Source organism: Lichenostomus cassidix, chromosome 20 (genome assembly GCF_008360975.1).
Source record: "Lichenostomus cassidix isolate B80296 chromosome 20, HeHo_3.0, whole genome shotgun sequence".
Taxonomy (NCBI): domain Eukaryota; kingdom Metazoa; phylum Chordata; class Aves; order Passeriformes; family Meliphagidae; genus Lichenostomus; species Lichenostomus cassidix.
Window position 1 is genome coordinate 10,130,148 of NC_139500.1, and position 23,991 is coordinate 10,154,138.

Consider the following 23,991-nt stretch of genomic DNA (forward strand, 5'->3'; position numbering starts at 1 on the left):
AGTTTAATAGAACAGAAGAGGAAGGAAAGGAAATATTAATAATGATAAAAGAATATACAAACAAGTGCTGCACAGTGCAATTGCTCACCACTCCCTGCCCAATGCCCAGGCAGTCCCTGGGCAGTGCCCAATGCCCAGGCAGTCCCTGGGCAGTGCCCACTGCCCCCTGGCCACCTCGCCCCTGCTTGCAGATGGAGCATGAAGTGCTATGCTCTGGGACAGCCCTTTGGCCAGCTGGGGTCAGTTGTCCCAACCCTGTCCCCTGCCAGCTTGTTGTGTCCCACATCCCCTCACTGGCAGGGCAAAGTGAAAAGAGGAAAAGTTCTTTTTACCAACACAACTCAGCAACAGCTAAACACCAACCCCTTTCTCATCCTACATCCAAACCCCAGCGCTGTACCAGCTACTAGGAGGAAAATTAACAGCTGAAACCAGGACAGCAATATTACTGGCACACAAATTAAAAGATAAGTAGAACCTCCTGGTCACCAAAGGCACTAAAGCGAGAAACCTAAAAGGGTCTAGGATAAACATCAAGTATGGTACTTAATTTCCAGGAATATGGAACACAAAAAAATGCCTGGCATTTAAATAATACCATTGTAAAATGACAGTTTTTAAAATTGTGTTTTGGGTTTTTTTTGTTATTTGTATTTGCAGCTGGCATAACTAGTATGTGTAGGATCCTTTCCTATTCTTGTTAGGTTACCTATTGGCCATCTTTAGAAAATATACTCCCATTTAAGTCAAAGCTCAAGTGAAGGAACTAAGGGAGTAGCTGGAACAACATTATACTTGATACATAAGTGCAGAACTTCTTTTAACAGTGGTACTACCCCCAAATCCACTGCTTTTCAGGATGTTCAGTTCACACTGGGGCTGAGCCATTTCGGGGCTTCAGCTGCTCTGTGGAGCAGCAGTGTGACCCTATCAGATCCCTTTGAGCCCTCTGGAGATTGGTGCCAAAGGCATTGGCTCCCTGTGTTTGAGCTGAACTGCCTTTAAACTGCCACACTGCACTCGTCTTCCAGTGCTGTGCAGAATTCTCCATCTGCTTTCCTGAGAGAAGATGCACAGCCAACACACACAAAACACAAAGATCACAATAACCATGGGCCTTGAACAATCACCAAGACAAAAAGGCTGAATTTTTTTCCTATTTTTTTATTTCTTCCACAAACTGGGGCTAGTCACCTTCTGTAACTCTTGCTGACCAAAACAATGCAGTTTCTAGGTACTAAGGGACCCACTGCTCAGCAGCAGAGTAAAACATGATGTGAGCCACCTAAGCAAGGCCCAAAACCCAGGAATGTCACCACAATTTAGCTCTGAAGGCATCTTCTTATTCATTTCAGTGGGCTTGGTGACAGAGCCTGTGAAAGCACCATGGAAGTCTCTGCAACCCACCCCACTCTCTTGGTGCAGAAAAAGCAGTTTAAAGTGTCTGTTACCCTGTTCTGGGTAGTTTTGCATAACTTAAGTAGTCCCTTTAAAAGGTCACATCTATTACACAGCTAATAACAAGACTATTGCTGAATGCCACCCCCTGGTCTGAAGGATTAAAATTGAGGCTACTGCTGTTCTGCAGTGAGTTTTCCTGTTCCTCATCTCACAGTCTATTCAAGATCTCATAAATAACATTGGAAGGATTCCACTGAAATTGCAAATATTATTAAATACAGGTTTCACTCTACCCCAAAAAGATAACTGTTCTGTCAGCAATGCTCAACACTCACAGAGAGGGAAACCTGGGAACACACCACACCTGGGTTCAGTGGAGGACTAGTGCCCTCTTTTGATGTCAGTTTTACCCAAAGACTAATTAGGATTTCGTTTTATTGCTGTACCTGCAAGACATTTTTCATTTCCCCATATGCTACACTTGGAATAACAATAATTAACACCTGAGTTTGTTTTACCTGACAGGACCAGTAAAATTGCTAAACATTCAAGATAAAACAATGCTAAAGTATTTGTAAATCAGCTTCAAAGCTATTAAGGTATGACAACTCTGACAGGTGCAGAGCCTCCACTGCTGCTAATGGCTTTGTCTGAAACACTACAGAATCCATGGGGAGTTTTGCCTTCACTTCCCAGGGGCTGGATCAGGACACCAGGGGTGAATGGCAACTGCTTGGTGTCATCTATGGACAACACCTGACCTCTGGAAGGAACAGAGCAAATTTAGCCAAGGTATTTATGTTCTGCACATGCCTGAGAATTCACACAAACTCTCAAGCTAAGCCTTGAACAACTTCCAACACACTTCACACAAATCCCAGGTACCTGAATTATTTCCTGCTGCTTACAGTTATTGGGAACACAATTCAACTTCCAGTTGAAGTATCTTTCCGTAATCAGCATTGTGCTTGTGAAATATTTAGACACACAGACTGATGAACTAAAATATTATAATGTATTGCAAATTTATGTTTTTCCATAGTCTGGAAATGTGTCAACAGACATTTCAATAAATGACTTCAGAAAAAGACAATAACCTTATAAAAAAAGTTACTGAAAAAACCCACAACTAAACAAACAAACAAAAAAAAACATTAAAAAAGAAGCCATGCTTAAACCACAACAACCCCACATCTCTGTTCCCTCACAGTGAACTGAGCTAAACAGGTTCTACTAAGATTTCTTCTGCCAACGCAGTTTCACACTGGTTTTACTGGTCTCAAAATCTTATGGATAATGCATTGGTAGAGCTGAAGGTACCAGGAGCTGCCATTTGATAATGGTTACTTCTGCTAAAACTAAACATTAACTCAGGAGAATCCTGAAAACATTAAAAGACAAAATCAAGTGACATGACAGAAGTCAAAACTAAATAAAAACTGCAGATGTGAAAATTCAAGCTTTAGCCAGAGAACTATGAATTATGTAAATATATAGGCCTTTTGTTGGCCTTCTGAATGGCAGGGCGCAGTGTATCTCACTGAGTAGCCTGCAGACTATTTAGTAAATATATCAAGTAAATTGCACATGACCATCAATCTGCTTGATTCCAGCCATATTTTTACACCTTCATGGACTTGCTTTGTTCGTCAATTTTTCTCTACTGAGAACAAGAAGAAATGCTTTTAAAAGGGAATGAGAAGAGTTAATCAAAGCCATAGCATTCTCTGTTTCTTTCCTGATCACGTAGACAGTGACCAAAAATAGAGCGAGCGCGTTAGCATCACTCGTGTCTTCTTGCTAATTGGCGTGTTTTAGATGCAGATGTTCTTCACTTCCAGAAGCTGATTTTTTTTAATTTTTTTTTTTTTGAGGAGTACAAAATGTGCTGGTTTGGCACTTCTGAACCCAGTGAAACTTTGAATTGCTATACTGAAATAAGTGACAAACACCAGTAAAGAAAGTGGGTTTCTTTTCCATTATCTCTTATTGTGAGGATCTCAGCTCTCCTAAATTCCAAACACCGGTTTGTGTGGTACCAGACACTGAGAAAAGCACGTTGGAAACCTGCCTGCTGATAACACAATAAGCAAACCAAGATTCCTGTTCCACTCCATGAAAACTGATGCTTTAAAAACTGATAATCAGAAGTGCTTTGGACCCAACAGCCACAGCATGCTCACACCACATGACATGGGACAGCTGGGGCAGGTTTTCAAAGACCAGGTTTGTGTTCACGAGGCACCCACATGATCAGACACTTATCTCACCTCTCTGAAACTCTCATCTGTGTAGTTGCAATGTTTCAGTATTTCCAGCCAGAGCTGGCAGAGTTTAAGTCAGGTGTTTTAGCATACTGTATACAAACACCAATGAATCCAATGGAAACCTGTGAACATTTTGTTCTAGCCAGAGATGAACTGAGAGCCAAACAAGCCACACATTCATTTAATTCAATTTTCACATCAGCCTGAAATTCACAGACATCACTGCAATATAATAATATTGTAATAGAGAATAAACTCCTTTTTTTCTGTGAGACATTTTATGAACTAACACTTAGTCTCACACTTCTGCCTGTCAGTAGCATGCTCAAAGTGACTTAAACCAGACCTTTGAAGTGTGGACACAGCTACTTAAATATGCAAATACATGAGCTTTGCCCATCTAGACAGAATTTGGGCTTGTAGGTCAGTTATTCAGTGCAACTAGGTACAAGGCAGACAAATGCCATTTGCAGGTGAAAATGATCACTGATAATTTCTGAAGTCTGACTCAGGTAAAAGGCTGAGAAGCCACTTTAACTGCATCCTGCAAAGCTGAACCAGTGTTATACAATGCAAAGGGTTATTTGAAAGTGTGGACCCTCCTACTAAGGAAAAATAGGAAAGGGCTTTTAAAATTAAAGTAGAACATCAGAAGTCTTTCAGATTTGTTCTAAAATGAAAGACAAAGGTGGAAGAACAATAAACAATATTTCATTAAAAAGCTAATACCAAGTTGTATGCAATCTGAAGTTCATAAGAAACGTTAATGACAATTGCTGCTGGCACCAGATCATTCAGAAAAACATACATATAGTTCATATGGAATACAAATACAGCTTCTAGTCTTCAGATTGACATAGAGGGAAGACTTTAATCATATGATCTGAAAGTACAATCAGAATCTCCTGATTTCTATGCTATTATACCAAAGAGAGAGTTGGATGCTTAGGTAACCAACTGCCTGCAGAAAACACTCGATGCATTTATGCACCCACCAAATTAGACATGGAAATTATATCCAAATTGCACAAAAAGCTGTAATCCAGATTCAGATCTCCTCTTTGGAAATGCCAGCGAGGATTTCACTTTCCAAAGCATCTCACAGCTCCCATTCAGTTCAATTGTAATCAGTTATGCTCAGGACTTTGCAAAACAACGTGATCGCCACTGAAAATGCTTTCAAAACTCTGTCCTTTGTACTGCATTTATTCTATATGTTGAATTATATGCCATAAAGTGGCTCTGTCAGGCATTCAGAGCACAGCTGTGATGAGCAAGAGCCCATGATTAATTCTGTCCTTGCTCTTCATAAACTATTTGCCTTGTCTAATTAGAAAAAAACACAATAGAAGTTACAAACATTTTCACCATTTCCAATTGGCCGTCAAAAACACAAGAGAAGCCAAGTCGCCTTTCACGAGCCATGATGAATAATGTATAGAAAGACAAAGTCTCAAAGTTTACCCCATTTTGTGTTACATTGTTCCCATTGCCTTCCTCCACACCATTTTTAGTTTTCAAAAACTGTTCTGAAAGCCACTGCAGCACTGCTACATGGACCTTTAACAAACTTACAGAAACTATTTTTTGGGTTTTTTTCCTAATTTTTCAAGCTTTTTCCCCCCCGTCACAAGCATCAGCTCAGCCTCCAAAATCCAGTTTTGCAGAATTCATTAAAAAACCAATATAAGCAAATTGTCTCAAAACCTGCACTCCCTTAAGTGCAAAACAAACACAACGTGAAAGCAGCAGTGCCTTTAGAAGTGCAAGCAATTGTCAGAATTCAGCACAGGCGTAGCTTTGCCACTTTTGGAACAGCCAGGAACAGCTCAGCAGCATAAGGATACAGCAAATTTTGGCTGGAAGCAAACCTGACCACATCCCTGAGGTCCATCAGACCACCCTGAGCATGCCCAGGCTCTCTGAGGAATCCCAGAAACTGCCTGTATCTGATGCCAGAGACAATATGTATATCTTGCACTGTCCACATCTTTACCACCAGTCATAGTGACAAAACTGGAATAAAACAAATGTATTTTCAATGATATGCAGTTTGCCAGATACTACCGAAAGGAACCACAGGAAAAGCATTAAAACCGTAAGCCCGTGGATGTATTCAGCCTTCTATAAGTATTTTGTAATGTATTTAGAAACCTGAGATGTGATTATTTGTTATTAGGCTGCCTGAACACGGAAATCTTTGCCTGCCGTAAAGAAGAGCCCAAAATGTTCCCAGAATTTCAGTGGGTTGGTTGGACCTGGGGCATTTGTTCAGCTCCTTGAGGAAGTCAGGACAGCTGCCAGGTCTGGATCCTGACCTGCACTTTCCAAACAAACAAACAAAAGCGTTCAGGAAGTTTCAAATAACGTGCATCCTTTGTTAAAGGAGACTTGAAACAGTCTGATTTCGCTTTCACAGCTCGGGCAGCATCAGGGACCGCGGAGGCTCTGCTGGTGCATCCCTCTAGCAGCGGCACAGGGATCTACTGTGAGCCTGCAGAGCTCTCCCAGGCGGATGGTGACAGTCACTGGGGCTCGCAGGCTGGCAGATCACACGTCTGCAGGCAGAGCTGTCACGGATCAGACAAGCAGAGAGCTTTGCAGGGACTTTCCGCGGAGGCAAAAGGGGCGATGGAGCTGCTGGCTTCCATCAGAGAGCTGCAGCCATCTGCTGGCAGGCAGCCGGCAGGAGGGCAGGCAACAGGGCTTTCCCAATCCCCTGCATTCCCAAAAACACCACGGAGCCACCCCCGTGCTCCCAGAAGCAGCCCGCTCCGCTTTATTTAGATGGAATCCTCGAAACAGACACCAGAGATAAACCTAACCGGGAAAACGGATACTTTAAAAAGTAGGAAAGTATCTTAAACACCATCAAACAGCCCTGGAATATGGGATCTAAAGTCACGAGTCATTTTTTTGGAATTCTCAATCTTATCTAAAGAAAGAAAGATTGCCATGTCTTTAATCTACAGACGAAAAGGAGCCAGCTGTACATCTGAAAATCAGCTGCGTATTGATCCCGCTCCTGTTAATATTCATGAAGGTGTATCGTAAGACTGGAGATTTTAACACAGTGCCCCCGGACTCTAAATCAATTCCCATTGATTTCAATTGGCTTCTCCCATCCATGCATCGACCTTCCCCCTCCCTTGGAAACATGCTCTCAAGGTCCTTTGAAACACACTTGCTGTATAATGAACTCTGAAGGATTGCATGTGCTTATTGGTATGTTCTTCCCTTCTCCACCCGTGGAGCTTTTGAGGGGGTGGATACCATTATCTGATTTTATGTGAACATTTAAAAATTTGAACCTACGCCCCACAGGGCTCCCATCAGTTCCTAGGAGCCAGAATAAACTCCTCCTCTTCATTTAGATTTGTCTGAAAAGTTCAAGGCTAATGCGGTCATCTAACAAAATTGCATTTCTTGACACTGCCTGCTTCCAGGAGAAATGCACACTGACGTGTTTCTGGTTTCTGTTTGTCAGACTTTAGGGTACTACAGCTAAAACAGGTTTACAGGAGTGGCAGATTCTCAGAGGAGAGGGTTGAAGGTTGAACTTAATCTGCTCCCCTCTCTCTGAAAATGCTGGGGCCTTGAGTCTGGCCTCGCTCTCTGCTGAACTTTCTGGCACCTGACTTTCAAGCCTCCTCAGGGTGAATTATGAGGAGTTAAGGAAACTCAGCAAATCAGTAGATACACACCAAAACTGACGCCTCTGTTAGGAGTTTGTACCTAATGTGATCATTATTTCACTTCAACACACAAAGCAGGCATTGGCTATCCATGCTTCCAGTTGTACTTCAGATGAAAAATGAAGGAATGCATATTTAGAAATCACACATTTTCATATCAAAACAGTTTTTTGAGCTTTTACTTCCTCAACTGATAGAAAAAAAGTCCAAATACTAACAGTACTTAACCATAAGTAGCGATTGGAAGGTTTAGCTGATGTTTGAACAATCCCTGTGTGAGCACAAGACAATCCCTCAGCTCCATTTCCCAGACTGATTTTGTATTACAACACAGGGCAAAACCACAGCCAAGAGCACAACCCTGTATACCCAACAGCTTAAATACTCACTTGGAAACATCCAAGATTTTCTTCCTGCATTCAACCATCCTCCCTTCCCTGATATCAGTTAGCTGTGTCTTCATCTTATTTGTTGCACACACAGAATTTGAAAATTATGCATTTAGCAGTTAGTCAAAAGAAAGTATTTTCTTCCAAAAAGATTTATGATGACCAAATAACTTCTAAAAATTATAATACACGGCTTTTGCCATATATGTTGAAGGCTCAATATATGAACTTAATGTAATACTTGTTTCTAGCTGCCCTCAAAGGTCTTTCATATGCAACTGATTGAGTTACACTTTGTCAGTTCCAATCAAACAGCAGGATTTTACTTGCATCTTTGAAACAAAATTAATCAATAATATACAGGTTTGCAGTGGAAGAAGCACATCTGAGATTCTCTAAATTTTGCAGGTCCAGGCAGGGCTTCCATCCAACCCAAACCAGCAAAACCCATCACCATCATTCCAACGTCATATCGACAGTGATGCTGAATAGTGTGGAAATTTAGAATAGAAAACACTAATCAGGGTTGTAAAAATAAACACACAAAGGAAAAATTTGTGTTTCTTCTACAATTAATTTTCCTTCCCAATCTTGATACTCTGCACTAAGGCACTGCAGATGCTGACCCTTTCACCAAGGTTTGCTGTCAACCTCACTTCCTTTCTGTAGTGATATTTTATTTATCACCATATGAAAATCCCACATCCCTTGAGAAAAAGCACCTCAGCCTGAGCCCTGCTCTCCCTGTGTGAAGTACAAAGTCCTACAAGCAAGGATGCTGTGCCAAGGTAAGGGGAAGGTAAGGGAAATCCAGGATCCAAATCAGCAAGAGCCGTGACTGAAGAGGAGAAACTACAAACTCAGTGAGAGCTGCGTGGGGAAAAACAGCAACATGAGGGGATTGGCTTGATTTTTTAACTCTACTAAGCTTCAGGGAGTGGCTGTAAGTTTGGAGAAAATATTTGGATCAATCCTTAGCCCACCAGTCAGCCCTCCCAGTATGGACTGGGGAATATGACACAGAGTCCAGTATTGATTTTTAGTGAGAACTTCTCTGGCCAAGCCTGTTGGTGCTACCTGGTAAATCTGACAGAGAGATTTCAGCTCTGTAACCCCAAATCTGCCTCCCACACCTTCCCAAGGCCACAGAGCAAGATGCTGCCTGTTCTATTTCACTTTTCCTCAGTGCAGGGCCACTGCAGTGGCCCACTGCCTCCTTCCCTCCCAGGGTTTTCCCTTTCTGTGAGCTCCTTCCTGTCTCCCAGAGGCTTCTCCTATCGCCTCTGCCATCAGAGGAGGTCGGGCATGGCCGGACATGGCCCTGCTGAATGGGAGGAAGGCTCTGCAATTAACGGGGTCCTTGGCTGTTTACACAAACACTCAGGATACACAGACAGCTGAAAGGTCAGCTCCAGCCACTGAGGGCAAGTTAAACGGAACACGAAGTGATTATTACAGAGAGCCTTTTAACTAATGAAGTGCTGCTCCTGTGGAAAAATAGTCGAGTTTTTCCTTGTATGCTATTGATAGTCTGAATTTTATAAAAAGCTTTAAATGTATTTAAGAAACCCACCTATGAGCAACACACAAACCAACAGAGCACAGCTGGTTTCTGAGCAGGACTCAGCTTGGATGGAAGAGAACAAGACAGAGGATTGTTTGCGCACTTTGAGGGAATTTTCATCAGTTATGAATTGTTTTGCTGTTATCTTCAAACATTTACAGAATTTCTTTTTATTAACAGGTTTGTTTTATGAAAAAAGTTATGCTTAGGGCTACTGGGAAAATGAATTTATAATCTTTATTTATAGGTAGGCAAAATAGAAATTGGTTGGAAAATTATATATCCACAAGCAAGAATCAGAAGGGCATCTGGTGTGCTTTGTTGTCAAATTACCAAAATGCTTATCTCAAAATAGCCCAAAGATTCATGACAGTATCTCAAAAAGCATTGTTTCAGAATATTTACAAAACCAGAAATTTAACAGAGATTTATTCTGTATAAAATAACAAATTAGAGTTTAATTACCATTAACTAGAATCTGGAAAAACCATCTGTTCTTATTTATACATCAACCACAGCGAGCCACATTCATGTAATCCATCTTCAGAACACTGAAGCATACACTCCAGCTTTAAGGAGTTATTTAAGCACCTCTCAAGACTACAGGGTATGAGCACATACAACAACTTGCTTCAAGTCAGGCCCTCATCAAATGATTGCTGACATTTATGAGTCAAAGAGCTCCAACAACATTAACAGCTCACAGCCTGCTCTGGTTCTACAGCAGAGTCCAGGCATGATCAGCCTTAAGCTCAGAGTGTTGCTGAAATTCAGAATCTTAAACAGAAGAGGAGGATTGAAAACCAAATTAGAAAAAACAAAAAGCATTAATTAGAATACAGTTCAACATGAGTAAAGGAGACCATTTGAACACCTTGAATCTCTCATGATGTGTTTCTGTTAAGCAGCCAAACTCACCAATGGAATAGATCACAGGAAAAAATATCACTAAGCGTATTCAGCTGAATGTTGTGTAGAGTTTTAAAAGTTGTTTTGAAAGTACTTCTTTTAAAAGGAAAGGGACCAGAAAATATAAGTTCCACTGCGTTTCATACAAAGTAGAACAGAATCTTGCCTACCTACCCACTTAATATGTTATAATTAGAGATGAGGAGGCAGTGTGAACATCTAAGCTAGGTTTGATGTAGGATATTAGTTAGAGCTCATGATAAAGCTCTGGGTACAGAGAGAACTGAGATTTAGAGGCTTGAAACTGCCAAAGGAAAAATATTTACTTGCTGATTTCCCTCGAATCCGGTGTTCCAATGTCCCTGTTCAGGTGGCTTTTAAAAGAAAACACACTTGCAAAGTCAGGCTGTGCCCAAGCATTGCAAACCATTATAGTTTTTATTCTTCTCTTCAGTGGGTCAATCTGGGTATAAAGACACAGGTGGCAATGCCTCCCCTCCCACCTCATTTTTCCCTGACATAAAACAACCTTCTTGTGCAGAGCCCTCCCTGCTGCTTTGTCTGGTCCAGGTGGGACATGCAGAAGGAAGATTCCTGCCTCTGACAGATGCTCCTGGGCTTTGCAGCTCTGCCACTGCGCCATGACGGATTTTAAATTTTGATAATCCCTTTTTAGCCCTTTCAGACTAAGGCCGTAACATGCCACAGCTCAAACAAAACCAGGCCCTGTCGGCCCATGTTCATACAAATAGCCCAAACCAAGATGATTTATTTACAACAGTTAATACAATTGGTAGTAACGACTTTATAGGCAACCTCTAAGTGCAGGCGAGATGAAAAATTTACTAAATTGGAGTATAAAAATTCATAAGAAAATGTACAGAATCAATATTTCATGGGACTTGCTTTACCTTGCCTTACACAAATCTACTCCAGAGCTCACATTAAAATTTAAACCAGCTTCGTGCGACAAGTTCAAATGCTGGGGCTGTTTCATATTAGTTTAACTTCGGAGGGGATTTTTTTTGTTTTGTTTGTTTCATAAATTGGAAAAAAGCACTTAGGGAGCTGCACAGTCTGAGTGCTTGTGTGCTGCTTTTTCTATTTTCCTCCTTTTAAGAATAAACTAATTGCTGACATAAATAGGGAGGACAATGCTGAAAGAAAAGAGACTCTGGAAATACCTCTGTGTTCTCTTTAATACAGATGAAATACCTTTGCATTCTCTTTCATACAATGCACAGAGACACTGCTTAGGAAAAATACCTGCAGAATACTCCTAAGAGCCCCTAATCTGGGAAGAAAGCACAAAAAACCACAAGCCAGTTTTGGTAACAGCTCTCCTGTAGGAACAGAAAGCTGTAGGCATGGCTGTAAGGTACATTTCCCATCACCCCAACAGCTCCACACAGCCCTGGAGACTCAGCCACTCCTCAAAAACCCAGCCATGACACTTCATCCTGTGGGAAACTGAGGCTGCTCTGGGATGGCAGCACTGGGGTGCTCAGTTATCCCAGGAGGAGCATCCCTTCTGGCTGCAGAAAGCACATTGTGAAGAGTCAATTTATTCACATTCACCTCATCAGAAGGACTGAGGCCAATTAGGAGTGGAATATCTTTCACTGCAATAGGTCTAGAACCCAAGAGCATCATTGTTGTGCAATCTGTGCAGCCCAGGATTCATTCCATGGATCACAGGCATGGCAAATCCTGTCCTTTGCACCACCCCTGACCCTGTTTGCATGATTCTGCAGCTTTATGCACCTCTTACCTCGACAAAACCAAACTTGTCCCAAAGAAAGAAATCTTACTCATTGTCTTCAAGGATAACAGAAAGGATTGATTAAAAATCACCTCCATGATGTTTGCATACATTTCTCAAATAATAGAAAGAAAGGATGGAGCCTAAATAGAAATGGGGGAGAAATCACCTACAAGTATTTTGTTTGTACCTGTGTACTCATATATATTCTGCGGTTGTTTATGCAAATAACATAAAAAAAAATTAAAAGTCACAGATGTTTTTGGAGGACATCAAATACACTTGGAAAAATGTACCTGTGCTACTGCACTCTGAAATGCCACCAAAAGATTTTCATCAGCTTGAAAATGTGGGGCCAGATTTTCAGTTTAGCTGTGCAATCACATGTGAAAATGGAGTTAATTACATCAGCAACTAATTGGAAGAAACAGAAGTATTCGCAAAATTTAGGAGAAAAAGGAAGTTTAAAAACTTACTCCAATATATGACCTTTAAAGGGCAATCTCAACTTTTTCTTGATGACATTATCCTACCAGACAAAAAAAAAAATAAAAAAAGACTGTGTTCTACCAGTCATGTTACTTAAATATTACAGTGTTATTAAAAATAATTCTTGCACTGGCACAAACAACTGTCCTAAGAAAATTTAATGTTCACTTTCTCAAGTTAACAGCAGACTTCAGCATGTTAGCAAAAACTAGCGATCATTTATTACTTATTATATTGTAATTCATTAAGGTTGTAAGAAATATTTAGATACTTAATTGGCATTTAGCAAGATAACTGTAGAGAGTAAATGAGACATTAAATCCTTTTCTAAAATGCCCATTAGGTTTGGGTTGGAAATTAATTGATCTAATTCACTTGCTGTAAACCACTGTGGTCTGTGCCAGTGGAGAACTTGGAGATGTTTACAGCCCACAAAGCCAGGGCTGGTGATGTCCTCACCCCGAGCCAGAGCAGAGGGTAACCCTCTGGTCAGCTGTATTTATGATCCCAGGGAACAGACTGATAGGCAGCATTTATCTCCAAAGGCTGCTGCTCATGCCCTGGCTCTCCATCACAGCCAGGATTCTCCTGGGCACCATCCCTGCTGTCAGAAGGGCTCTCTGAAGGCTGCAGAGCTGTGCTTTCCAGCCCAATTTACAGCTTCCAGTTCTGTTTACACCTGAGCTCATCCTGTAAGCCCAAAAGAAACTTGGAAACTCCAGGGATTCCTACTCTGAGAAACTCCCACTTGGCCTTTGTACATCCTCAGATTTTTCTGAATGCATTTTTTCATAAAGCTTCATATTTTCAGAGTACATTGCCTCTTCAATAAACCTGTTGGCCCTAAATGTGTATATACAGCAGGGGAGAAAACCTGCAACAGCCTTTACAACTCACTGTTAACTTCTGCTTCTCCCCAGTCTGAAAAGCAATGTGATAAATCCCCAGGAGAGCTCTAACTCTTCTCCTGAAGCCTCCATTAGTATTTCACATCTGTACATGGAGACACTCCTATCAATCACAACACTACGTGGGAGACGTGTTCCTTGTTAATAAAGTGCCTTGAGGTCCATCAGCTCCTGCCTAATAGGTATTAAATAATTTTTACATTCTCAGCGACTATTTCTAGGCAATTTATTGCTCATTTCTAGGAATAAAACAATCTCAGTGTTTATCCACTATTAAATATCTATTTTGATCCTCAGAAAATGTCGAGCACGCTTTGATTAATTCCCAAGAAAACAGGGAAAGCACAAGGGGCTCTAATGCTGTCATAACACCACAAGTAACATAAGACTTGCACACAATTTACATTTGGTTTCCAAAGACTATTTTCAAACTGAGGCCATGAGAGGAAACCCCAAATCCTTGCCTTCGTCTACATTTTTATAAGACCTAAAAATAATGTTTAAAAGACATATGATTACCTCTTTATGACCAGAATGTAAGGGTTTTCTTCACAGCTCTAGAAACGTTTGGCAAGCCTTGAGAATAAAACTAAATTCACCGAGACAGTCAATTACTTCCAGCGGTGGAGTTATTACAGAAATCAAGTCATACCTACAATGCACAATTCTGCTAATAATCCAGACACTGAGAAATGCAGGGACACACAATTTCTAAGCAACACAACTATGCCATGGATGCAACCATAACAGCAGAATTCACTTTGGGTCAGATGACTGTTTAGGTTTCTCACTGCAATAAGAGGTGTTGGGATATGAGGCCAGGAAGGACAGGATTTTGCTGCCTCTGCTAGGGGAAGTTTGCCAGGACATTTACCAGTAGACCAACACTGACAAAACCTTTGAGAGCTGACAAGGCCACGGCTACATATTTCTGTCAAGGACTATTTACAATTCATGAAGGTCGGCTCTTCCTCTGGTGTAAATAACTCTTGCTCCAGTGACACCAGCAGACCCACCAGCACACACCAGTGAGGAGCTGGCTCCTTCCAGTCACACTGCTGACACCACACCAGCACAGAAATTCAAACACAGGGAAATTCAAACACAGGGAACTGCTCTCCCTTTACCAATTGTTGGTCTTTTGTGTTCTTTATTTTCCTCCAGGGAAACATTAGGGAGCTACTGCTGAATTTTTAAGGTGGCTCATTAGTATCTGGTGGCACCAAGGGTCAGCTGTGATGGATTTCTCCAGTTTGGAGAAAAGCAGGAGGATGTGCTGGTGCTGCCTCACCTCGAGTCCTGGGTGCAGTTTTGGACACCACAGTATAAGAAAAATATTAATTTCCTAAAGAATGCCCAAGGGAGGAACACTGAGATGTGAAGAATCTAGAGGGGAAGCCGTACAAGGAGAGGCTGATGCCAGAGCAGATGGGGTCAGACCTCATCAGGGTCTGCAGCTCCTCCCAAGGGGAAGCTTCAGTCTCAGCTCTCTGTGACAGGGACAGAATCCAGGGAATGGCTGGAGCTGTGCCAGGGGAGGGTCAGGCTGGAGATCAGGGAAAGGCTCTTCCCCCAGAGGGTGTTGGGCACTGAACAGCTCCCCAGGGCATGGGCACAGCTCTGAGGCTGCCAGAGCTCCAGGAGCATTTGGACAACACCATCGGGAACAGGGTAAGATTTCTGGTGTTGCCCTGTGGAGAACCAGGACCTGGACTTGATGATCTTGTGGTTCCTTTCCAGCTCAGCATATTCTATGTTTGGGACCTTCCAACATACTGCCTGAAAAGCATTGGTGTAATACCTTCCATGAAGCACTCCACAGTGGCTATTTCCATAGAAAATACATCCCAAAAAACCACATCACCCCAAGGAAAACCAGTGAGAGCCAACAGCATGACCTGCATCCCCTTCCCCTGCTCCAAAGTTCTCATTTCTGAAGAAGACTTGCATTTAGCTGAGTCTTGCAGGTTTTTCCACCTGCCAGCTCCTGTGTGTGGCCCTCTTTTCAAATGCCATGCCCTTTGCCTCCCAGGGCATTTGAGGGTTAATCTTGCCATCTCAAGATCTTTCTAAGATGCCAGTCAAGCTCATCATCAATTTGACACAGATGTCTTTTGGGGAATCTGGGTTGTTTTTTCTGGGAGCACTGTCCATTTGACAGACAGGAGGCTGTGCTGCAGCAGCCCCATCAGAACCCTTAGCTATGTCTGCTGCTGAAATCTCTGAATTAAACATTTAGAGCTGCAATTAAATCTAAAAAAAAAATAAAAAGCAAACATGTTTACAGAACTTCATAGCTAATTTATAAACTTTTCTATTCAAGCTCCCATTTTGCTTAACTACTTTAATTTGTAGAAGAAACACATCTCTGATTGTGCAGGGTGGTGGATCAGAATTTGCCCAGGGACAGGTAGTGAAAAATGCAAAAGGCTGAGCTGACATCACCAAGGTAATTTTTGACATGTATCTAGTTTTAAACAGCTGCTCAGAAAATTAGGGACATGTATTTTTAAAAAGTTTGTCACTGTGTGTGTCTGTCATGAGTGTGCTCTTTCACAAGTGTTTATCCTTCCTTGCAACTAGAAACTCAGATTGAAACAAAATGTTCACAGAGTACGAAGATGTATTTCCTACTTCACACAGAAAAGATGATAAAAACATATCCCTCTCCACAGTCATGTTTGAATTTCTTTCTCGTGCTGGATACACAGAATACACTTTGTAGCAAAGGTGGCAAATAAACCCTCACTACACACCCATGCACATGGCTGGATTTTCAGAGACACCAAAAATAAACATCCACAATTGCTTCACAGAAAATGCTTGCTCTCTGCTGGAGTCAATGCAGTTCAAGGCTGAACACCATTCAGTGTGAGTTTTGCTGAAAATAATGGCTTCAGTTCACTGTGGTTCATGGAAAGTCTGCTTTTATCTGAGCTTGTAACCCTTGAGTTTCAGAGCCTGAAAGAACTTCAGTCAAAAAACAGCCATAAAGTCCTCTCTAACCCATGCACAGGCTGTGGCTTGCAACATAGGTTGACATAAAATTTTAGTGTGGGTTTTCCACCAAAAACTAGAGAAGTGTTTAACTTCATGCTCACAAAAAGAATTAAAAAATTATCCAAGCTTTGGATTTTCAGAGCAGAAGTCCATGTTTGCTAGCACACATACTTTCAAAACAACGTTTTCTGCAATACAGACTGTGAGCCCAAGAAGCATCAGTGGGATTATCAGAGATCATGGGTTGCATGAGAACACCAACTATAATATAAGGAACAGATTTGCAGTGGGACTAAGCTACGATGAACACAAACCTCTTCAGCCCAAAAAAAACCCAAAAACAAACAAAAAAAACCAACCAAAAAACCCCATAACTCAAAAGAAAAAAAAAAAAGCAAAAAAAAACCCCCACATTCCTCTACTGGTTTTATGTCCTTTTTCTTATTGTCTTTAAACTACACAGCATCACTTGAGTCACCTTGGCTCTCTGAAGTTTCTCCAGGTGAACAGGTCCCTTGTTTGCAGGTTTTGGCTACTGCAGATGTCAGTCAGGATCAAACAGCTCAGCCCCACCTCAAGACACAGCTAGGGAACCAGCAACAGCAACCAGGAATCACAGAGAAAATTAAAGGCTTCACCTTTCTTTGTCAGACAGAGCCAAAGAGAGATTTCCACATGCTTTTACACTTGTCCATACTTCAGAAAGTTGCCCCTGGTGTTCAGCCATTTCACACATCACTGTTCCCTCCCTCCCTCCACAGCTTGCCTGTTTAAATTTCTTTTTCAGGACCTCGTGGATTCAGAGTCTCTCCTGGCAACTCAGCCAGCTCTGTCTGACAAGAAAACTGAAGTATTTTCCCAGCAGCTCTTATCAGGAAACAATGTGTCAAACAAGATGAAAGTGGCTCTCCAATCTGGGAAGATTTACTCCAATTCCCCCAATGCTTGCACGGGCAATGTTAACACTGAGCAGCTACACAGCCCTGAGCTGCTCTCCCTGGGAACAGCTCCTGCTAAACCCAAAGCCTGGGCAGGATTTCCACCCTGCACTCTGATAAACATCTCCTCAGGGGTCTCTGTACACTGTGTTCTTCCAAATGTGCCCAGGGGAAAAGGGACACAAAAGGAGTTTTTCCCCAGGGATATCCCTGTCTTGCCTGTGCCTTGCCCTGCTCCAAGCCAGCAGCACCACGGGTGGCTTGGATTCTGCTAAAAGCCACCTGAAAGTGGACATTGGAACACCTGATTTGAGGGAAATTAGCAAACAAATATTTTTCCTTTGGCAGTTTGAAACTTCTAAATCCCAGTTTTGTGTCCACCCAGAGCTCTAATTAATATTGTTCATCAAACCTGGCTTAGATGTTCACATGGAGCAGAGGTCAACATGAGAGCTCAGGATATTCACACAGGGAGCAGCCCAGGTGGGCTGGATAAAGGGGTGGTCACCCTGTAACTGACCACAGAAGCAGAGGGGAGGATGGGAAGAAAGTCAGTTTTCTGGGATCCTGGAGCATCACCAGCACAAAAGGAGGTAAATGGAAAAAATATGTAGATGCTCACCTGGCACCAAGTGTATTACACTATTTATGACTGGTGTTCTTCCTGCTTGGAAGCAGGGATGTGAGTGATTATTGACTCCTTTAAAAATACATGTCTGTTGCTAAATAAATAAAATAAATGCAAGTGTGTTCTGTTCTATGAGACGTCCCCAGATTTGGGTTTGTTTTTTAATCCTATTTTCAACAATAAAGCACAGGGGAAAACAAAATTTAGGGGTTAAATGAAGGCTGGTAAACAAAGCAGAAACACCTAATCTTGCATGCATCTTGGTTCTGAACCTTTCTTCTGAGATTTATTCTTTTGTTTGAACACTGGGGTCTTTCCAAATCCAAAATCCCTTGTTTACACCAGCCAGAAGAATGCTAAATCATGACCACCCTCATTATGCCATTTCATAGGGCCCAAAACACAGAATTAGGATAGTTTAGGATCCTGAGTCTCCAGGGGAAATTAACTAATGCTATAAATTAAGAACTCTGTTCATGCCAGTAACTTCAACTTCCAAAGCAAGCAGCAAAACACAGCCCCGAACTATTTTGCTAAGTGCTTGTCTGTACTAGACTGTGGGGCTGCAGGAATTATGGGTTGATAACACTGGAATTTATGAGGGACTGGATGGTTTCTGGATTTGTTAGGGAGCCAGGAAACATGGAAGTATAACACATATCTGGCTGAGGCTCTTGGCCAGAGCACAGGAGGCAGCAACAAGGAACCCACCAAACAAATATTCACAATTCCCAAGGTAAAAATGATCTGTTGCCACATTTGTGTATGCTGTCAGGGTCCTGTGGCAACCAGACAGGGTGAAAGGACCTCACATCTTTGAGAATATGGCCCAGATTGTTGAGCCTAAGAAAGTGAAGTGAGAATTGGGCCCACAATGCTGCTTGCAGAATTCTTGTTCCATTCCCACTAAAACTATCACCTTCCCTCATACTGTCAGCCTTCTTCCAAACACAGCTGACAGCTTCCTCCACTGTTTGTAAAATGACACCTGCTGAAACTTAAACTATTTGTGCAGATAATAGAGCCATGGAGAGCATTCATGTTATCAGTGTTGTCAGAGTAATTTGTTTTGCTGTTTGGGATAGGTTCTACTATGCATAAATATTTATGTCTGTATGGATGTCAAATACTTTAATTAGGAAGTACACCTAGAACTGGGCTGGATTTAATTGAATCTTTGAGCTAGCTAGACATTTTCAAGGCTTCAACTGCTTGTCATATAAATATATTGGATTAGACCTCTACTGGGATAAGTTTTCTTTAGGAAAATATCTCTTGTCATTATCTGGGGTACTCTACAAAATGCAATAGCTGCTCACACTGCAGGGAGAGCTACCTGCAGCTAAAGAAGCTGTAAGATGTATGGAGGAGAAGTAACAAACCAAAAAGATGGATGGTGAGATTCCCCAAGTCTCCCTCCTTACATGCCTCACTGCTGAGCCAAGCTGTGCTGCCCAAGCTCGACCCAGCTGGGTCAGGGAGGCAGTTCAGTTACTGGAAACATCACAGGAGCTCATTTTATTGACAAAGAGCTAAATTAGTGCAGAGGTGCTGCACTGCAGAGCCTTCCAGGACTATATTAAAGCTAGTCTGGATATTACTGCCAATGGCTCCCAATTTAGTTTTTTTGGGTACTGCTGGAAGCAAGTATGAAGAGCAAACTAAACACCAGCAGCACCCAGTTCCTGGGGTTCCATGCTTTTTCCTAAATTCCCAGTAAAGAATTTAATGCTCTTCTCCTTGTCACCTCCCCTCTGCTTCCATTTTGTCCACCTTCCTAAATCAGCCTTTCAACCCATGTCCTTCCTTACAACACTTAAAATTGAAGCCATTAAGTCAATCACTCATGTGTCTCCCAAACCCTGGGTCACACCTCTTCCTGCTCCACACAAACCAGTCCTGGCAAGCCAAGGTTTCTTTAAGCACACACAGAGGGTTCCAAAAGACAAACCAGAGGCAGGAGATTCTCCACACAGGAACAAACTGCAGCCCCACAGGTGCCTGCAGGGAAACCCTTACCTTGGAGCAGCGGTAAAATCAAAATCTCCAGATGCCAAGAGATGCTGCTGTGTCACTGCCAGAGCATGGAAGGGAAAGGTACCTGAGCACCACAACTTTTTGGAAATCTTTTTAAACCCAGAAGACACCTAAGAGGAATGAGCCCCAAGCTCCTGCTCTAGACCAGTCAGGCAGGGGATATGAGCCCCAGGTGAATCCACTCATCCTCATCCCAATCACCATCCCAGCCTGCACTTGGCCCAGCTGTGTAAAACAGGTGCAAATAACACAGACCAGCCCCTACCAAGGAGCAATTCCAGAGCAACAGCCTGTGGCAGCATTCCTCAATCATAGTGGGTTTTTTACTTGCCCAGATTTTAAGAGAAAAATCCATTATGACCCTCTAGTCAGGTTCCTTGGTGGGGAGCACCAACTACTGCTCAACTGTGGTTTCAAAACACAAAAAGCTGTCACAGGAGTAGCCTCAGAGGAGCTTAATTAGATTTCCACCTTAGCCACAGATTTTTATGTGTTTGTGGGCAATTCTATTCCACCCCTTTGCCTCAATTTCTCATTCTTCCCTCAGGAGGTACTGGGTAAATTCACCACTGCAAGCAAAATGGAGATGGGATGTTATTCAGGTACTTAAACCTGGATAACATCAACTCAAATCATGGTACTGATTTGACAGACTTGTTGATCTTAAAGGTCTTTTCCAACCCCAACAATTCTATTATTCTATAATCTTACTGCACTAAAAAAAAAGAAAAAAGACATAAAGAAAAGTCTCTACAAAGCAGCACAGGGTGAGCCCTGTGTACAACAAAACAACAGTAATTCTCAAAATGGCTGCCCATCTCTGCAGATGACAAATTTTAGGATTTAAAAGTGTCATATATCAGAAATAAGATTCCTCTTCTGAAGTCCAGCCCTGCAAGGCTGGGAGTGCACAGCTCTGCTGGTGATTTCGCAAGGGCCAAGTAGTTAGACAATTACTTCATTTTGAGATGGTTTTGTGTTTGGGACACATAATCTCTGAAAGTTACATAAAACTGTACTAAACACACTTCACACACTGTACTGAATATCCATCAAATGATAACAGCTGTCATCATACTGCCCTGGTCTGAATTTTAACCTCAAAGCTCTCAGTGAAATAGTGTTTATCAAAGAGATATCTACAGAATACTCCAGACAGAGAAAGCTATCACTGTGTAATCATGGTCTGTAAAACAGTTGATGACTTCAGTATGCTTTTGCTACTCCTTAAACAACCAGCAGTCCCTCTCAGGAGCATTCAAATCCATCCTTTGGAAAATAAAGCAAGACAGTATTAATAAAAGGTTTGGAGCTCTGTGCTCAGCTCGGTTGTGCTTCTATTGGCCTTCACACATTCAAAAAACATTAGAGAAGCTTGGTCCTCCAGAGACGCCACCACGGCGGCAAGAGAAAGCCTTGGCAATTATGTAAAGGCACCATGCTCCTGTTTTATTTAGCAGAGAGAGGGTTTGTTCTTTTTTTCTTCTTGCGGCCCTTTTGTGCTCCCAGATGTTTTAATTACTGAGGAAAGGGAGCGGATGATTCCGGCCATATGTCTCCATTCTGCATAAATAAATATTGTCGCCAGCCCAGCTAAGTTTCGCCGAGCTGCCGATGATCCCGCTGACACTGAAGCTGTCGGGCCCGATAAGCATCTTCAATCCTTCACTGAGCATGCTAATTCCAGCAACACTGAGACTGATATCCCATGAAAATATTCAATCTAGAAACAATTAGGCTCATATTGCTGCAAAATGGCACCTCTAGGAATTTGGGTGCTCGCTTGGTTGGAGCCTGGAGGAGAAGCTTTAAGCAGAGACACTGATGGGAACAAGTGAGGAGGAGAGAGCAGGTGAAATGGGCTCTTCAGAGCAACAATTCCTCTGTGAAGTCTCTGTGGGCCACATTTGCCTTTCTTTGGCCCATTCACAGAGTCTCGGGGAGCAACAACTTAATAAATAAAGCGATTTAGTTACAACTGCTTTATAAGTTTTGTTGATGAATGCACGCAACATCAATTGTTTTTATTGCAGTGCGTTTTGAAACAAACAATGGTCAGGCTCTGGGGGTGCTAGACAGCATGAAAACACAGTTGCAAACCTTCCCTCAGCAGCTTTCAGCCTAAATAAACAGTCTAATATATCCCCCAGAAAAGAATACACAACCACAGGGACTGCGGGTGGTTGCAAACAAGTTGTGAAAGTTGTTCAGCAGAAGGGAGTAATTTAAGAGGAAAGGAATTAGCTAAATGGACTGACAAGGAAGAGGGAGGCAGGACAGGGCAGCCAGTGGCCATGCCAGGCTGTGAATATCCCTCATTTCTGCTACATGAACACAGCATCAAACCCTCTCAACAGTGCTGGAACCTGCCTCCAGAGCCAGGGGTGGATAGGCCTTATGGAAGGCACTGAGGGACACCAAGTGAGGGAGCTTTTTGATAAAATTAGAATATTTTTCAAAAGATGAAATACCAAGACAACAAATTAAGGTGTTAACAACGTAAGTACAATCCTAATTTCCACCATCAAGCTAACACATCATAATCAAGACCTTCTCTTGAAGTAAAAATACTTCTTTTTTTAAACTATCACTTTCCAAAGAACCTCAACCCAAACCCTTCAAGCTTGTGAACCACAGCAATCATTGCCATGAAGCAAGAATCTCTGTTGAGTTCTGCTAACATCACTTTTATCAGGAAACACCCAAAGACAAAGAAAAATGCAGGAGGACTCACCACCCCATCCAAATGTGATCCAGATGCTAAGGACTCCTAGGGTTCTCGTGCTGACCCCTCAGGAATGGCAGAGCAAGAGCACACTTGCCCTCTGTGGACAGAAAGGACAGTCACCTCTCTAAGGCTGGGCAGAGCTGGCTGGAAGCCTCTTAAAATGCCTGCAGCCCCTCTCACAGCTGCACATTGTACAAAGTGCCCAGCTGTAGGCAATAGGTGTTTATTGTTGCCTCCTGGCTTAACTCTGTGCCTACAGATCCACAGGTGAATCCTGATTTTCATTGGCAGTACAGAATCAAAAGTTCTGTTTGATGTCACATGCAAAAAACCCCACCAGACAGAGACATGAATGGAGAAATTAAGAAATCCTGGGCAAAGAAGAAGGGAAAAACCTGCAGCTCATCCACTCAACAATTCAGTATTTGTTCTCTAGGTCATGACACCAGAGAATAACCAGCTTTAAGGAGTGCTTACATATGGTACACACCTCAGCAGAGGCTCTGTCCAAAAACAGCCTGTGTGGACAGAAGACAGGAAACATTAATTTTGTTCTTTTCAGTGAAACTTTTTCCACCAACTCTCATTTTCAGAGCCAGCTCCCTCCAAGATAACACTCCAAGTAAATCAAGCTGGGGTGGGAGCAGGAGCCAGGCTGTACACAGAGGTTTGAGGAGCACGCCAGGCTCTCCAGTGCTGTCTCCCATTAGTAGAACACACGTGGTTGTTCTCAGAGCCAGTTATATGTCAGTGGAAACACCTGGGGATAAACCAAGATTCAGGAGGTCCTTGTTGAAAATGAAAAGACTCTGAAAGAGGCTAAAACATTAGGCTCACTTAAATCACCTTTGAAGTAGCACATTCTCTCACCTCCCTTGGACTGAACTACAGCTATGAGACACAGGAAAAATCTTACAAGAAAAGGAGGCATTCTTGGGAGATTAAAGGATATTTTGAATCATGATTAAGACCATAATAAAGGAGAAACTCATGGCAAGGCCAACAGTGAGTCCAACCTGTTTGGAAAAGGGATGGTTTTATCAACAAGTTAAAGCCTGAAATGCATCTACAGCTGAGCTTTACCTCCTTGCACCATCACTACCTGTGTGTGCACATGGAAATATGGAATCAGAAAGACAAAATAGTTTTATGCATAACACCCTGACTGTCAAACAACTGAGTGTGAACTTAGGAGCTATATCAGATATTACTGACTTAAATTCCACCTTGGCACTCTGAGATAAACAGACAAAAACCAAAAATCTCTTGTGAGCTT

The 23,991-nt window shown here is 42.2% G+C and overlaps 1 long non-coding RNA gene across 1 annotated transcript in view; it reads right to left on the reverse strand.

Moving 5' to 3' along the window:
* Positions 1-22,836, reverse strand: part of LOC146428811 (uncharacterized) — an 87,812-nt gene extending 64,976 nt beyond the window's left edge. Inside the window, exon 1 of the long non-coding RNA XR_014855926.1 lies at positions 22,722-22,836. This is a non-coding gene — a long non-coding RNA (uncharacterized LOC146428811). The remainder of the gene's footprint in view (positions 1-22,721) is intronic.
* Positions 22,837-23,991: the final 1,155 nt, after the last annotated feature.